Source organism: Balaenoptera musculus, chromosome 9 (genome assembly GCF_009873245.2).
Source record: "Balaenoptera musculus isolate JJ_BM4_2016_0621 chromosome 9, mBalMus1.pri.v3, whole genome shotgun sequence".
In the NCBI taxonomy this organism is placed as follows: domain Eukaryota; kingdom Metazoa; phylum Chordata; class Mammalia; order Artiodactyla; family Balaenopteridae; genus Balaenoptera; species Balaenoptera musculus.
This window is the reverse complement of record NC_045793.1, coordinates 92,935,982-92,952,684: the sequence shown is the minus strand read 5'-3', so window position 1 is coordinate 92,952,684 and position 16,703 is coordinate 92,935,982. Positions and strand designations below refer to the sequence as shown.

At 38.4% G+C, this 16,703-nt stretch overlaps 1 protein-coding gene across 3 annotated transcripts in view; it reads right to left on the bottom strand.

Moving 5' to 3' along the window:
* STARD3NL (STARD3 N-terminal like) overlaps positions 1–16,408 on the bottom strand; it is a 47,517-nt gene extending 31,109 nt beyond the window's left edge. For all 3 annotated transcript variants that reach the window (XM_036863957.1, XM_036863959.1, XM_036863958.1), the window contains exon 1: positions 16,231–16,408. The gene's annotated coding sequence lies outside the window, so the exon portion shown is untranslated. The remainder of the gene's footprint in view (positions 1–16,230) is intronic.
* Positions 16,409–16,703: the final 295 nt, after the last annotated feature.

Below are 16,703 nucleotides of genomic sequence, written 5' to 3'. Positions count from 1 at the left end.
AAGCTTTTTGGGAGATAAATGTCTGGACGTCTCCTGACGACCCTCAATGGCCTTATCGTACAAAATTGCTCTTTAGGAGCTTCTAGAGATATCATCCAGAGACCATTTTAGTGATGGTTAGCCACCAAAAAATATAAGCATATTCTGTATATAGTATGCAAGTGGTAACGTTTCAAAAGAGAATTATATAAAGGTCATCACTCCAGTATTCTTCCAATATCTCTTTATAAACTTACATATAATTATCAATAATTTTCCTTAAGTAGAATTATTAAGTACATGACAGTTACCAAGCTCAACCCAAAGCTATAGTAACTGAACTTGATCATGCAACAGTGATCCAATATTTGCTTATTTTAAATCTGACTTGTAAGCATTTGGGTATGATTACGAGTTCATACTCAATAAAAAGCAGGGGAGGGTACATAGTTCAGCTAAAGATTTTTAATAAGTACACAAAAACGTCAAAGACTCCAGATGTATAATTAAGCTCTGAAGATTTTTATATATATACTCTTGACTAAGCAAGTATAGCTAATATTTGATATTTTTAAATTTAAGAAGTGTAATACATTTGAAATCAGGTTTAAGATTTACCAATCAGTATCCATGTATTCCTTACCAGAAAGAACAGAAATACAAAATGCATTTTTAAAAATGAAGAATCTAAAAAAGAGTGGATATATGTATGTGTATAACTGATTCACTTTGCTGTATACCTGAAACTAACACAACACTGTAAATCAACTATACTCCAAAAAAAAAAAAAAAAAAAACTAAAAAACTGCAAAAGCTTACTTAGTGATAGATTATAATCAAAATGGGAAGTTTTTGAAGATTACTTTTTAAAATCTACTGAGTATTTTAAAGAAACAAACATGGATATAGATTATTTGAATACTTTAAGTTTTTTAAAGATAATTCTTTTTTCAACCCTACAACCATAGACTACGTGCTATTTTGAAGATATACCATGTTTACAAAATTGATCATAAAACTCGACTATCAAAAAAAATCTAATTCAGTAAGCCTTGCAATTAGGAGCTAAATACAGAACAAATAATGCATAAAATAGAAATTCATAACATAGTAGTATTTTCTAAAATAACTACTGAGATAAAAATATTTTAAAATTAAAACAAACTATTTAGAAAATAGTGACAGTGGAAAGCTGTCAAAGTTAAGCTTATTATCAAATTCACTTCCTTAAAGTGCTCTAATTACTTTTCAATAAAGAATAAAATTAAAGAATTAGGCATTTAAACAATAAAGTTACAAAAACTCTATCCCCATGGGAAAAAATATAAAAAAGAAAAACAATGGGTACAATTAATAAATAAATCCAAAAGAAGAAGAAGAAGAATTGTTCCAATCTGAGGAATGAATACAATGTTATTCATTATATTAAACCCTCTACTTTTGTACATGGATGAACATTTCCACAAATTTAAAAAATACAAATAAACCCCAAAATTAGTCTTTTAAAAGGGAATATAGGTAAACCTAGATTCGGGAGGGGAGATTAGGAAAGGAATACAAGTCCCATAATAGGAGAGTTTATTTTTCAAAGTGTAAGTGATACTTTATAATAATCACATTTGAAAATCATAAAGAAAGTCCATACTCTGAAAAAATATATATATTACATCAAGAAGACACAGATGGACTGAATAGAATGAACCATCCCCAAAAGAAAAGTGAAAAAGTTGACAAAGAATTACCTAGCAAAGGAATGAGAGTCAGAGAGTATGACAGGTATTTCAAAATTTTAAATAAAAGATAAACAAAATCCTATAAACTGTTGCAGAACATTAAAAAGAAAGAAAAGCTATCTATCCTATCATTAAATAAAGCTAGCATAATCCTAACATTATCTGACCAAGAACACACAAGAACAAAAGAACATAAGTACAAACCTATCCCACCTATTAACATATTATTATATTATGTAATACTGTATGCCTTATATTAACATATTAACAAAATCAAGAGCTTCCTTACACTGAGACTGAGTCAGGCTTGGTGCTGAGTACTTAACATACATTATGTCATTTAAGCCTCACAATAGCTCCCACAAGTAGGACCCACGTATTAGAATGTATTCCTGAAACATCACAAAAATTAAGTCAAAACTCATATTTAAAAAAAAACCCAAAAAACTAAACCTAATCGGAAGGCAAATATTTCTGTTTACCCACTGAAATGTTTCACTGCATTTCGAAAGCACCCATGAACACAACTTACAACTTATTTGAGCCAAAAAGCTTTGAAATTATGTATATTTTGACTAATTTCGAATTTGGGAGGACTGGCATAATTTCAAACTTCATGGGACTCTTCATTTCCGCATAGATATCCACTACCTTCCACTTATTTTAAAATGTGTCTCTCTCAAGTCTCTTATTCTCCAGGCTCTGAAAGAGACCTAGGGGAAAATATGTGATATTGCAAAAAACACCACAGTAAGCTGAACAAAAATGGGCAACTGACAATCAGTGTCAGGAGACAAGGAACAACCGGCAAACAGGAGAGGGGCGTATGCCCAATATTCTAGGGCCAAACATGTGGACATAGAGGATACTGTTATTTATCAGTAGAAGCCAGAAACGTTAACTGTCATAGGAAATTTCCAAAATATTAAGCATTAGTTCAATTAAAAAAATAATAAAAACACTGATGGCCAAGGAAAACTCATTACCAATAAGCCACTGTGTGGCCTGTACTTCCCTAAGCTTTTCTGCAAGGAAAAACTTGTGTAAATCAAAAAATACCTACAGATGATAAAGATACCATCAAAATTCAGTTGCAAAAGAATAAAACTATTAACCAGTCATTCAAGTACATGGAGAAAGAAATCTACATATCAAAATATACTGAATATTTTATTAAAAAGCTAACAAAGCAAAATCGTTTGTATGGTTTACATAGTAGAAGAAATTGTGGTAAATAACACATGATTTTAGGATGTGGAATTCTTTCTAAGACAATCTACAATGGAAAACAGAACTGAATATGTAAAAATCAAGTTTCTCTATTCAAAAACATTAGAAGCAAAACAAGAGTATTGAAAGACAGATAATAAAAACCTTAAATCCAATTAGAAAAATGGGCAAAGCAAGTCAAGGTACACTAGAAAAATAAATTTATTGATAAACTAAGGTAATTCTCACCCAACACCTGTAAATTTTTTAGGGGAGCAAATTAAATTTATGAGATCATTTATTAGTTTCCTGGGACCTTCAGGTAGAGTTCAAATTCCTTAATCTTGCCTAACCTAGCACATGGCCTACTTCTGCCTACCTCTCCAGAATCACTTCACCATACTACAAATCACAAGCAATTCCCTAAAGGAATCACATTCTCACCAACCCCGGCTTGTATTTTTCTCCCTACCTTGAGTGCTACTTTCCTTATCTCTATGACTCTTAGCCATCCTAATAAGCCTTAACTCAAAGGTCACTTTCTCAGGGAGGCTTTTGCTTCCTCCCATTCTTCTACACCTCTCTGCCCCATCAGAAAATAGTGTACACAGACATCGATCATGCTGCCTCAAGATTATTTTCAATCTACTTTAGATAAAAACAAAATAAGACAAAACAAAAAACACCAAAAAACAAAAGAAAACAAAAAAATAGCTTATTCAGGATGTTGTGATTCACCTGTTTACCAATCCCTCCATTCTGGGCAGTTGGGAGTAGGAAGAAATGAGGAGGGGGTGGAGTGCTTTTAAAATAGCACCAAAAACATAAAACACTGTAAGCGATAAACTTAAAATACATGCAAGGTCCCAACACTGAAAACTATAAAACACTGCTGAGAGAAATCAAAGAAGATGAAAATAAACAGAGAGCTGACCATGTTTACGGATTGGAAGAATTCATATTGTTAAGATTTCAATTCTCCCCAAATTGATCTATAGATTCAACTCAATCCCAATCATAATCTCACCAAGCTTTTTTGGTAGAAATGGATAAGCTAATTCTAAAATGTATACAGAAATGCAAAGAAACGAGAATATCCAAAGCAATCTTGAAAAAGAACAAAATTGGAAGACACACTACTTAAAGACTTTCTATAACACTTCAGTAATGAAGGCAGTGTGGCACTAGCGTGAGGATCAACAAATAGATCAATGGAACATAAGGAAGAGTCTAGAAACAGACCCACACTTATATGATTTTACTTTTGACAAAGATGTCAAAGCAATCCAACAAGAAAAGAAAGTATAATGCTGAGACAACAAGATATCAAAATTGAAAAAAAAACATGAATCTCAAACCCTAACTCAAACCATGCAAAAAATAATTCAAGATGGATCATAGACAAAAAAACTAAAAATATAAAGCTGTTATAAGAATTTGCAGGAGAATATTTTTCAAACCTTTTAGTAGGCAAAGATTTCTTAAGAGAAGGCACAAAAAGCCATAATCATTAAAAAAAAAAAATTGTGTAGGCTATGAGGAGTTCCCGTGGGTCAGATTGGATGACTTGAACATAAAAATGAATAATGACTGTAATGCTGGAATTTATGTTGGAAAAATTAAGACGTTCCATGAGTCCATAGTAATATTGCAAAAAAGAGAGAGAGGGTAGAAATTCTCCTTTACAGGAAACAAATGTTAGATTAAGAAATGTAGAAAAAATAATAAAATTAGATAAATCAACAGTTTGTAACCCCCAGTTGGAGTAAGTGATTCAGGCAAGGATCTTTACTGGATGCTTAAAATTATTAAAACATTGCTGGGGAATAGGATATTCATAGTCTCAAAGTGTTACCCCTCAGAATATTTAATAATTTCATTGGGAATAATATGACTTTATAGTAGAGAGATCTGGTAGTCTCCACCTGTACCAAGTAATCAAACAGCATTACCAATATTAGAACAAGCTGACATTATATGCCTTTTAATGTGATACAGTCACAAGTATATAACAACAATTATGATGTTCCCTTGCCAAAAATGTTTAGCCTGAATTCAGTCATAAGGAGACAATCAAACAAACACAGTAGGTGGGACATTCTACAAGACAGCTATCCTGGAATCTTGAGCGAAGTCAACATGTTGAAAAACAAAACAAGAACAAAAGGTAGGAAAGCGGTGTGGATACTCTTCATACTTAAAAAAGCATAAAGAGCCACAACCATCAAATGCAACGCAGAAGTCTAGACTGAATCCTGAATTAAAACAAAAACAAAAACCCCAAACGATAATGCTACAAAAGACAGCTGGAAAATTGATTATAGTTTAGTATTCTGATTATGCAGGAGAATTCCCTTATTCTTAGAAATTCTTAACCTCTGAATAGTTCAGAAAAACATAAGGACATAAGGATGTTTTGGGATAGAGTTGCTCTATCAATCCATCCAGTATATATAAACATGTATATATGATATAAATATATTTAAACATAATAAGCATATAGTATACATATGTGTATGTTGTGTGTGTGTTTATATAAACATATGAATAAAGACAAATTTTCACTGCAAAAAATCATTAAACTAACTTTACTGTAAGTATGAGCTACCTTTAAGAGCAGAATAAGTAACTGGAATCATCCTAGAAAACTTCATAAATCATTCTATAAAAGAGAATGCATGTGGATTTTGTACACATACCTCTGTGTAATAATTCCTATGTACATGACAATTTGAGACACACTGATAGACTCAAAGGAAAACCTATATAAGATTTCTGGGCATCCAAATCATTCTGCCCCTAATAAAACTATCAAATTTCCTAGACACAAATGGAGATTGGATGAACACTTCTAAAGTGCTTGTGACTGCAGACAGGAGTCATTCTGTCTGGATTTTGAGCCAATACCAAATACCTAATAATAGTCTTTTGCTGTTGTTGTGTCGTCACAAGGCTTAAATGAAATAATGGAGTGCACACCATGCAACAGTTTGGGGTCTAAAGTTTGTTCCGGTCTTTAGTGAAAATGTGCATAAGACATAACTTTACTGTAAGCTTTTAAAGGCCAAATTTATCCTTCACTTGTTCCATATGTTAGTACTTATACTCTTCCCAGACACCTGGGGAAAGATGGATCTTTTACAAAGCATCATCCACTGAGGCTTGGGGGCACCATGTGTTGTTTTATTCATGCAGCTGACTTATTCCACTGGGACCTACATTTCAACTGCACTTCCTTCTTTCTCTTACTTTTCTTCAAGAATTTAGAACTCCGACTCCATAGTAATATCTCTATGTATTAATTCCATGGTTTTATTCTGAATACTTATGTTCCAGGTGCCATATTTTCTCTTGTTGTTCATATTCATTTGGGAGGTAATGAAACGTTTTATTCCATCCTGATAAGTCCGCTCACTCTGCTGCTATGTGTTCTGCCCTCTTCCCCCTCAACACACATTAAGGCTCTCTAATCAAGCTCTATGTCATTTCTTGCAGTCTCATCTCATTTAACAATTTCTGTTAATATCAACAGATAAAAGTAATTGTGTGTGCATAAAGAGAATTTAACTTTTTGACAGCATGTTTCAAGACTCAAATTTATTTAGAAGTTAGCATCAATGACTTGGAAGAATTAAAGCAGAAAACAGGCATGTGATGGTGTTTTTAAGTCACTCCCCTCACAGACACTAATTTATCTCCCAAGCCCAAACCTGTTCTTATGGCAACTTAATTTCTAAGTGACCTATTTCTATACCAATATTAGAAATATTAGTGAACTTTTATTTGACATATAACATAGAGAGAAATATTAAGATTTAAAGATAGCTGGGTAAATACATATTGATGTTTTCATAATTTATGAGGCAAATCTAAAACATTTATTAAGAAACTGAACCTGGATGTATACTATAAGGTTTAAAAACCGCACTTGATAATTTTTGAAAATTCAAAGTTTGCCGAGAATATACCGCATCTACTTCATTTACTCCACAAATATGCTTTGAACTACCAAAAATATATCAGGTCCTCCTCTGAGCACTGGGGATGTGGCAATGAATAAAGCTGAAGGAATTTTCTCCCCTCACAGAGCTTACCTTCTAGAGTGCAGGGACACAGGATAAACAAAGGAGCCCCGTAACTGTAAACTGCTTGGTCAGGATGACCTCACTGAGGTCATTTACAGGTGAACAAAGGTGGAGCAGAGACTAGCAGGAGATAAGGGAGAAATGTCACATAGTATCAGGAGGATGAGCAGGGCAGCTGGAGCAAAGAGGCCAGGCAAGGTCCTGAGGATGGGGTGGAGCTGGCCAGGCAGGAGTTCAGCAGGTCGTCGGCGTCCAGCTTTGCAGGAGCTGACAGCATGGAAGAGCAGCAGGAGGTGATTACGGAGAAGTTAACAACTTGGGGCGGCCTTGTGGGACGTCGTAGGCCACAGTAAAGATGTTGAATGAGATGGGAAGACACTGGAAGCTTTTCAGTAGCAGAGAAGCCTGATGCAGCTTAAGCTTTAGGAGACTCTCTGGCTGACAGAAGCATAGAAGCGGGGAGCCCCTTTAGGGGACTGTGGCAATCATTCAGGAGAGAGAGGACATACTGCCTTTGTAGATGAGGGTGGTGATAGTGGTTGGTTCCAGATACAGAGCCAAAAGCAGTACGGGATGGGTTGGTCATGGGATACAGGACAAAGGGAGGACTAAACGAGAGCTGCCAGATTTATAGCCTGTGGGAAGGGAGGGGATGGACTCACTATTGACTGAAAGGGAGAAGCTAGAGGAGGGGCTACTCTGAGGGAGAACATCAGTTCACTTTGGACACATTGAGTATAAGATGCTTATTAATATCTAAGTGGAAATAAAAGTAAGCGGTTAGATATGAGTCAGGAGTTCAGGGGAGAGGTCTGAGAGAGAAATAGAAAGGGAAGGCCATTTGCATGTTTGCGAGGGGGTATCTACCAACAGGCAGAAGTTACGTATGTTATCTCCCATACTTTGAGACATGGATAAAACACAGTTCTTTAAAAAAATCACTAATCTCTACCATAAGTCAAGGCTTGAGGTTCAAAGCTTGGTGCATGTGACTTGTAAGGAAAGTCAATCTCAAATCTTGACACTGAGATTTAAACCAGTACCCTTTCCTCTTTCTTCATCAGACTTTTTAGGCAGTCACAAAGGAACACAGAGCCTTGAGAGATCAGCCTCAGAGGACTTTATCAACCTAGCTTGTGCTTCAGGAAACAGGATCACAGAAACAAAGACCACTAATTATAAGCTTCAATACAACTACAAGCTAATATATCCAGAAAATAGAGTATGAACTACAGCCTAATAATGAGAATGGGCTGGGAACACATGTTACAGAGTCAGAGGATATCACTAAAGTAAGACCTGTTTAAGCTCACAAGGTTCTCAATAGAGGTTTGAAACTAGCATGTCTCCAAAAAACTGCTCTCAAATTATCTGCTCTCAAATAATTAATAAGAAATAAACAATTACAAAATTAAAAAAGAAAATTTTAAGAATGACTTAAAAATACTGATATTGATGTATAATATATATACACTACCTAGAAATACTTCACAAATGTTTAAGGTAAGAAAAATTAACCAATAATAATCAGTAAGATCTCGTTTACACCTTGTATTAAGACAATGAGTTAAATGTGATTCTGCTACTGGCTCTATCTTCCAAACATTATATTCTTAACTGGTGACTGTGTCATTCCTCCTAATAGCTCTCATCAGTCTTTTCCGTGGTTTTCCCAATCAGCGTTTATCCACATTACTCTGTAATTCAGTCTACTATCTGCAAAACATTCTCATGCTAGTTTTTCTAAAATGAAAGCCTGAATGAACCATTTCCTCCCTCTACTCAAAACTCCATTTCCCTCACACCCAGGGCTCTAGATGTACTAACTCATTGCTGGTTCCCTTGTACACGAGGTGGTGGCACTATCCGTGCCTTTGTCCTAATACTCCTGCCTGGAGTGCCTTTCCCTCCAACTGCCAAACAATTAACAGCCACAGAAGCCTATTCATTGTTCAAGGAAGCTTAAGTATCACTTCCTCAATGAAATCTTCTCTGATCCCACTGATATACTATCTTTCTTTACCAGCACTTCTAATCTTTCATATGTATTTCACATATTGTTTACATGTCTTATTCTCAGTACTATACCAAAAGCTCCTAGAAGACACTTCTGTGCCCTTAGCACCTAGGGAAATGCCTGGCTATGTTTTAGGCATTCAATTTGTTTGTTAAATTCATGAATTACAAATATCACTGTATAAAAGTATGGAGTCTAGGTGCTTGCTACCTAAAGTTAGACAAGTTTACACAGTTGTCTGGAGCTCTAATATATTATATTAAGTTAACCAAGAATATTTCATCTCTGATTACTAACATTGACAACGTAATTAATAAAAATGCTCCAACCTCCCCAAATTAATTTGGTCATCACTTTTTCCCTACATATTTTGAATTCTATTTAGTGAAGTCACTCTAACAACACACTATATAAACTGATACAAATATATGGAAAAAAAGGGAAGAGATCACTGTATGAGTGGGAACCTACCAGACTCCAGTGAATAAACTGAAACATATTAAGTATCTACCCAATGTAAAACACTATGCTAGATGCCATGGGGAAAAAGTGAGATGGGCAAGACTGTTCTCTATCCTCAAGTAAAATACAGTTTTATAAAGGAGGTGAAATGGTTATACAAATAATAAGAAATTAAAGCCTAAGATAGCTATAAGTCTAAAGGACCAAACTTTAGGTTCTTGTGGCTAGAAAAGGCTTGATTAAAAAGCTGGCCTAAGAGAAAATGGATGGCTTCAGAAGAAATGAAAAGGTGACATATAGCAAGGAAGAGGCAGACTAGAGGAAATGAGAAACAGAGGAGGACCAGGAACAAGTTCTGGAGACTGGGCCATCCACAGTTGGGGAGGGGCCCACGTGAGGGAGTCTTAGGAGGTACAGGGGACTGAAGGACGGGACAGATCTGGAGGCCATGAAAAGTCAGCGTAAGAAAAGGAGTTCGCTTTTCACACCAGAGCAGGGGCATGATGGCACACGGGCTCAAGGAAAATGCTGCAAAGGCCCGCAGAATTCCATCTGCTACTAAAGCAGGCAGACAGCCTGGTCTTACCTAGAGAGTTAAACCGTACTCAACCGGTTACCGGCCGTTAAAAAAGTGAGGTACAGTTGTGGTTCACTTCTCCAGGATACAGCCATTGAATTCCAGAATTTATGTTTTCTCAGTGTCATGTAAGATATGGATTTTAACACCTAGACAAGCAGAGGTCATAAAAGAAACTGTTATGAGTGATGCTGCTGAAGGACATAAAAGTACAGAACTTGCAAACTGAGTCTGAGCGGCACAGCATTAAAATTTCAAAGTGTGACGGATGGCCAGCCTAATTCTCGCACTCTTTTGGCTTATAAGAAAGCAAGACAACCATTTCTAGCTAGAAGCTCCACCCACTCATCCTTATTTTCAGAGCCTTCCAAGAAGCGAAACTTTCGCTCTCCACAGAGAATCTACCTCCTTGTCCCTCATCAAATGAATATACAGTTCTCTATAATGTTACATTGCTGCAAAGTCTCCACAAAAAAAGACCACAAACTAATGGCCCGGGACCAAATCTTGTCCATATGTAGGTGATACTCTTTGCCTGTCTAGTGGCTTGCACGATGTTTTGTAAACATTGAATTGCCAATATTAAAAGATAAGAATTTTTTCACACAAATAAAATCCAGATTTCGAGCTTCTCTTGAAAAACAGGCAATTCTGGCAAGGCTCCCCAGTTCACTCCAGCCACCTCACTTACAGCACTGCTCGATGCCGCTGGCATTTGTTTTGTCCCCTGGCTTACATGGGTCTTCGGATCCCTAACAGTTTGCGCCCAGTCTGTTGGATGCGCTGGGCCAGGGTTCACAAAGAGCATTGCCTGGTTTCACATCCAGTATGACTGTGGACTAGTTGTGTAACCTCGGACAAGTTACTTAACCTCTCTATGCCTCAGCTTCTCCTTCCATAAAATGAGGACAATAATACGACCCACCTTAGAGGGCTGCTGAGAGGAATAAATTAGTTTATATAAAGCAGTTGTTCTCAAGGTGTCTGGGCTGTGGAGGGAAGGACTCTGCTCACTACCGGCTTCAGGACAGCTGGCATTGTCTGGAGACATTTTCGGTTGTCACAGCTGGGGGAGGGGCCCCTGGTACCCAGGGGATAGAGCCCAGGGACGCTGCTAAACCCCTTAGGACACACAGGACAGCTCCCACCACAAAAACTTATCCAACCCAAAATGTCAACAGTGCTGAGGATGAGAAACCCTGACACACACCATTTAAAACAGCACCTGACACAGAGGAAGCCCTCTCTAAGTGTCAGTTTTTATTAATAATAACAGAAGCAAGTCCTGGCTGGTGCTCCAACCTCAGCTGGTGAAAATTCTAATTTCTCAAGAGCTCCTTGTGTTCCCTTGGAAGAATTTAACATACCATACAAATAGGAAAATGAACTTGAAATTCTCTGGTTCTACATCATTAATTTAGCAAGTGATTGATTAATTAAAGAAAGAATTATGAGAATACATTTTCCTGAAACAAAAAGCAAACAAGAACATGCTCTAGTGAGCAACAATGCACAGTGTCTGAAAAGTAAACTGTCCTGGAGAATATGGGACGCGGAAACCTGTGATTACCGCAACTTAGAAGGCACTAGACTGAATTCCTCCAAACTCCAAGTTTAATACAAAGGATGCCCACCAGTCCCAAGATACTTTTTGGAAAACTGTGATGAGAGGGGAAGTAGAAGAGAGAGGTTTTAAACTAAAGAGCCTGCCCAACCCAATACCAGCCAATGCTTGCCCAGGAAGATCCCACGGGCTTAAATAGTTCAGTCCAGGATCCTTGGTGAGAGGTCCTGCTTTGACAGTGAGTCACAACAAGAGGTGTCTCCCAGATCCAGGGCAACTCACTAGCAAAGCAAGTGTAACAATCGGGAAAAGGCCTAAGCTGTACTGATACACTCTTAATAGGCTACCAGGAATTCTGCTGCAAAACATCGAAACGAGTGCCGGCCCACACTAGCCCCGGCTGCCGTGAACCAGGAGGGCTGCTCAAGCTCCTCAGTCTGGCACTACAGGAGCCCCTGGCTAGTCCTCTGGGCTTCAGTTTTCTCATCTTCACGATTAAAAACTGGAATTACTGTTATTTTTATCCAAAGCTATAAACACAGAGAACACTGATTTTTATTTGCAACAATGTGTCTTCAATATTTACAGCGCAAAGGGTTGAGTTCCTCTCAAGGGACCCCTTGGTAACTGTAGCAGTCAGACCCTTAACTGAAACAGGAAAGAGGTTCTGCTGAATCAAAGCCAAGAAAAGCATGAACAATGCTTCCCGCAAAGAAGAGGTAATAAAAGCTCTACAAATCTAAAAGGGCTAAACGAAACTACAGGGCTCTATAATCTACAAAAAACTTTGCATGTCTAACATGAATTGTTAAGTCCCTTTTAAGCTCAAGTCAACATATATTTGAATACCTACACACAATATAGTGTATTACCAAAGATACCAAGATTGGTAAACTGTCATGAGAAAGACTACCAAAACTGCTGTGAAAGAGAAGGCTTCCATTAAAGAGATACAGGAAGTATCTCATTGAGAAAGGAGCATAGATGGAAACAGAGGCACAGGTAGAACTTTGGCTGGGTTTGTCCATCTAGAAGGCATACCAGGCTGTAGGCAGAGCACAAGCAATGGCACTAAAGCTGGAAAGGCCAGGAGTCCAGTTTGGGGCACAGAGTTCATGGTGGAAGGACAGCACTATAATTTGAGCTCAAATCATGACAGCCTGGACCTTCAGAAAGTGGAGGTCAGTTGCATGAACAATCTTAAAGGATAGAGATACTCAGTCAAAACAGCCCGTAGATGATTTAAAGAGCAAAAGGTCTCTTTTGGCTAAATTTAAATATCTTCCAACGTTTAAGAAAGAAGGTGCTACTAATTCTAATAACATTATTCTGATTTGACTAATAGAAAAGACAATCTCCACTAAGTTACAGGAGAGTCAAAAAGCCACCAGAAAGTAAATTTAGCTATTTGTTAATTTACTATTTTTCATCAACCATATCCCAATCATAATTAATAAAATAAGCAAACCTTAGAAATAAAGAATGGGTATTTTTAAATTGCAAAAACAAAGTAACCCATTTTCCAACCATATAATTTAGGAACTGATTTTTACTCATTTTCTAAAAATGATAATACATTACACTAAGAAAGAGAAGTTGTATTCCTGAGCTGACCCAACAGCTTCCTCAATTATAGGAAGAAACTCTACTTGCCAGCAGAAACTATGAGCCAGCAAACACTCGGCAATATTCCCATACTGGTAAGCAAATGGTTAAAGCTGGGAAAACAGGAAATTTAAAACTCCCTTACAAAGATTTGTGAAGTTAAAACTTAAATTTTAAAGTCATTTGGAAACCACTTTCTACTAAGAAAACCAACATTCATCCAGAAAGTTTACACCTGCTCACTGCTGAAAAAGAGAAGTAAAATAAAACAAGGGGTTATTTTAGCCCGAGAAGCAGCACTGTTTCATCTTTTAAAAAATTGCCTTGTATGAGTTTATGGACATCTTGGTAAATTCATGATGTTGAAATATTATATTTTTGTGTATACAGAAACTCCTTGTGAAGGGACTTTCATGAAGTAAGTACAGCAGAAAAACAAACAAACAAGCAAACAAAAACACTAGGCTGAGAATCAGCAGAGAGAGAATCTGGTGCCAATTCTGCCTTGAAAAGCACTGAATATCAATGGGCCTCCACAGTCTCACCTTTAAACTAAGAGGATTGAATCATGATCCCTAAAATGCTCTTTCATAAAATATTAATTTCAAATAATAGAGGTTTGTGGTTGTTATATACTCGGGAAGCGGTGAGGTGGAGAAGCATGGATTAGGCTTTGGGGGCAGGCTAACTGGTTTCAAACCTGGGCTCCCTCAGTACCAGCTGGGTGGCCTGAGGCAGAAGTTTCCTCTTCCACCAAGAAGGGATAACATTTACCTTTGCAATAGAAGGTTAGAAGGATCAGAATGTATATAATGCACCTGGTACATTGTAGGCACTAAATAAAGGCAGACGTTAAGTCTCTGGTCAGTAATAAAAGTTTTAATGGAAAACAGTAATCCACTTGCCAATGCAGTTTCCTAGAACTCCGCGTGGGGAAGTGAAGGGACTTAGCGCCTGAACATCAATACTGGAGAGGACTCGTGGTTGGGAGCAGGAAGGATAAAAGCAGGGAGTGGAAGATAAGCAGAGGCTCAGAGTCCTGCCAGCAATAAGAATGAACAGGAAAGAAACAGCCTGGGACACAGGGCTTGAGGGAAGAAGACATTTTTCCATTAAGAAAGAGGACCATCAGTAAAAAAAATATATATATAATGATTTACTACAGTGATTTCATAACCAATATAAAGCAGAGAGCTGGTTAGCTTCTATGAATGTCACTTAAAAAAATGGAGAGCTTTAACTATATCTAAATCCTATTTCCTTTGTCTGGCTGCAATTCTTACATGGGGTTCAGACGATCTCGGTCCTGCCTACCTCTTGAGTGTCATCTCCTCCTCGTGTCTCCCCATCTCCCTCTCCCCTAGGTTCACCTCACTCCAGCCACACAGCTTCTCATCTATCCCTGGAACATGCCAAGCTCCTTCTTCCTTCAGCTCCTTTGCACTGTTATTTCTGCTTGGAAACTTCCAGCCATCTTCCCATGGCTGACTCATTCTAAACACTCAGGTCTCCTCCAAACTTCCTCAAGGAAATCTCCTCTGACCACCCATATCTCAATTTCCCTCCACATCCCAGTCAAGCTCCAGCCCCTTCCCCTGTAATATTTTTTTCTAGCATTTATCATTATCTAAAATTGCCATTTTTGTTTATATATTTATAGTATCTCCACCAAAATGGAAGGTCTTGAGGGCAGGACCCTTATCTAAATGTTTCAGCATTCAATCCCCAACATCTAAAACAAAGCATGGCATAGATGAGGCACTCATCAGATAAATTTGTCCAAAGACTAAATTCAAATGATAATAACCATTCTTCCGTGAACCTAAGTAAGGAATAGTCCCCTGAAGCGGCTTTAATTTCATTTCTTTAGTGCAGTTTTATGCAATAATACAGTCTTAAAAGGTCAATGTCTGAGACAGCAAGATTTAAAGAGAATAAATTCTTCACAATACAAAATACTACATATGGATACATATATCCTATAGTACACATTTTCACTTTATGAGCATGAATTATGCCCCACCTTATTAGAACCCATAAATAAAGCAAAGGTACCCTAAGTTGTTTTGTTTTGTAAGGGTGTATGAGTAGACAGTGTGTGTATATATATATATATATATATATATATATATATATATATATATGTGGGAATTATCTTTCAGAACGCTTCTCAACAAAGAATTCTGAGAAACAAACAACTAATTCCAGTATTAGTATTGAGAGGTTCGACCTGTTACTTTGTTACCTTGCTAAACTTATCCAAACTATTACTGAGTCAAGTGATGAATTCAGTGATTCCATCTGTGAAATAGAAGACAAATGACATGGTGAACAATTGGCACATGAAGAGAGTGATAAGTTCCACAGTGTTAACTCATGTTTGAACTAAGAGAGAGAGAGAGAGAGAGAGAGAAAATCCCTTTCTAATCCTAAAACAAAAATAAGCATGCTACTGAGATTTCAAAATATGGCCAGATACCCATGAGTGGGCAAAGCACTGAACTGAAACCAGAGCCAGAACATTCGTGATTTGAGCTTTAATTTTTCAATTTTGTTTCGAACACAGCTTTTCTTGATGAATAAAAGAGGTCAGTAACCGACCTTGTCTGTATAATCCACGCATCACCCCAGTCATCATTCTTGGTCATTCTGGAGGGCCCAGGGGGCCAGCACCAGTCTGGACCCCACCGAGGGCTCCTCGGGGTCCGCAGGGTTAAGGAATGGAGACCTCGCTACCTGCATCCATCCCCTGAATCCCAGCCCAAACCCTGGATGAAAAGGGGCTCCGCAATCTGCAACTTCACTTTTGTACCCTTTATAAATACAGCCTGCCTAGCCCCTCCTCCTCCCCGGAGGACGGCGAGGGCTCAACAAACACAACCGGACGCTCGGCTCTGGCCTCCGTTCGCGGGTCTCCAGTGAGTCCGGGGCAAATCATCTGATCCCGGATGACTCAGTTTTCCAATCTGTCAAATAGGGTGACGAGAAACCCAGCCTACCTCATCGGGTGGTTCCGGGCCGGCCGCCCTTGGCTGGCCCGGCGACAGCGCCTCTGTGGCTGCGCCCGCTGCACTCTTCGCGAGCGGAGGGGCGGGGCTCGGCGGGGCGGGACCGGGAATCGAGCCCTGCAGACTCGCGCAGCCCACCGCCCGCGGACAGCGGCCCCCGGCTCCTCCAGTACCCGGCCCGTGACGTCATCACGCTGACGTCGACGCACAGAGGCCGCACCTCGCCCGAGAGACCAAAGACCAGGCTGAGGGCCTGAGTGCCCCCCCGTAGCAGAGCAGCGATTGGTGGGTGACTCTGTCAATCATCTACTGCCCAGTAAGCGTCGCGGGAAGGCGGGAGAGGGCGGGCCGGCCTGCCCTGAGGAGAGAGTGGGAATCTGGAACTCCGGCTGATTGGATTTGCCACAAACCCGTACCGCACCGTTTTGTGACACGTCGCTTCTCCCTCCTCAACCATTCTTCTT